We start from the raw sequence: 1,474 nt of genomic DNA, 5'->3' as shown, positions 1-1,474 counted from the left end.
CAATTCTAGAGAGTCTATCCTCAGAGTATGATGGTGGGTTTGGGTTATAAGAGTGAGGGTGATCATGCTGGTTTTGATATGGGTGTTGAGGAGTGTGGTTAGGTGGTTATTGATATGATCTTTGTGATGAATGTTGGTGGACAGCATGGTTGTTAGGATTGTGATTTTGACGTCTCTGATCTTGGCCTTGGTCTTGTTGGTTTCTCCACCCAAAGTTGGGGTGGTTCTTCCATCCCTGATTGTAAGTTTTGGAGTATGGGTCATGATTTTATCTTGGTGAATTACCAACATAGTTGGATTGCTCCCATTCACCTCCTTCTGCTGTGTCTACTCCTTCTTGGGTTGATGATTGTGTGGTGACTGCTGTAACTTGGTTCTTCTCCATTTGTTTTGTGAGGTCAGCTAGCTGCTTGGCAATCATCTTGTTCTGAGCTAGTAGTGCATCAACATGGTTCAGTTCCATTACACCTCAAGTGTTGCTCCTCTCAGAAGCATAGAAGTAGTCATTTTCAGCTACAGTCTCAATGACATCTATAGCTTCTTCAATGGTCTTCTTCTTGTTCAAAGATCCTCCGGATGAGTGGTCCACTGCCTTCTTTGATTCATACGAGAGTCCCTCATAGAAAATATGCAGCTGTACCCATTCATTGAACATGTCCGGTGGGCACCTTCTTGTCAAATCCTTAAACCTCTCTCATGCTTCATAGAGAGTCTCACCATCTTGTTGCCTAAAAGTTTGTACCTCAGCTCTCAGCCTGTTGATCCTTTGAGGAGGGTAAAATCTTGCCAAGAATTTATTCACTACATCTTCCCAGGCTGTCAAACTCTCCTTTGGGAAAGACTCCAACCATTTAGACGCCTTGTCCCTGAGTGAAAAGGGGAACAAGAGCAATCTGTAAACATCTGGGTGGACGCCATTGGACTTCACGTGTCACATATTCTTAGGAAGGTAGTTAAATGTTGATTTGGGTCTTCTTTGGCACTTCCTTCGAATAAACAGTTGTTCTGAACAAGGGTGATGAGCTGGGGTTTTAGCTCAAAGTTGTTAGTATGTATGGTTGGCTTTTGGATGCTGCTTCCACAGTTGCCTAGGTCTGGGTTGATGTAAGATCCTAGAACCCTTCTTCCTGGCTCAGCATGATTCACATGGCCATCTCTGGCATGGTTATGAGCTTCTTCTTCATGGTTATCCTCCATGATTGTTTCAAAGAATTCCTCCTCTTCCTCTGCTCCAACAACTCTTTTGCCTCTTGCTTCCCTCCTTTTTCTAAAGAGGGTTCTCTCAGGTTCGGAATTAAAGGATATTGAGGTCTCCCCTCTTCTCCCTGTCATGCAACCAGCACAGCTCACAGCAAGAAAGAAATTGTAGAAATTATAATGGTTAAAGTGGTTGTTAGTGTGAGTGGTGCAAATTGTCAAACAGTTAGTGGGTTAGTGAATAGAATTGTAAATAATGCGGGAAAATAAAAGGGAA

At 43.1% G+C, this 1,474-nt stretch overlaps 1 non-coding gene across 1 annotated transcript; it reads left to right on the top strand.

The window, feature by feature from the left end:
- Window positions 1–655: 655 nt before the first annotated feature.
- LOC130971136 (small nucleolar RNA R71) lies at window positions 656–757 on the top strand. The gene has a single exon (XR_009082369.1). It is a non-coding gene; the product is annotated as a small nucleolar RNA R71 (small nucleolar RNA).
- Window positions 758–1,474: the final 717 nt, after the last annotated feature.

Source organism: Arachis stenosperma, chromosome 3, assembly GCF_014773155.1.
Source record: "Arachis stenosperma cultivar V10309 chromosome 3, arast.V10309.gnm1.PFL2, whole genome shotgun sequence".
Lineage (NCBI taxonomy): Eukaryota > Viridiplantae > Streptophyta > Magnoliopsida > Fabales > Fabaceae > Arachis > Arachis stenosperma.
Note: the sequence above shows the minus strand (reverse complement) of the source record. Positions and strands in the feature narration are given on the sequence as shown.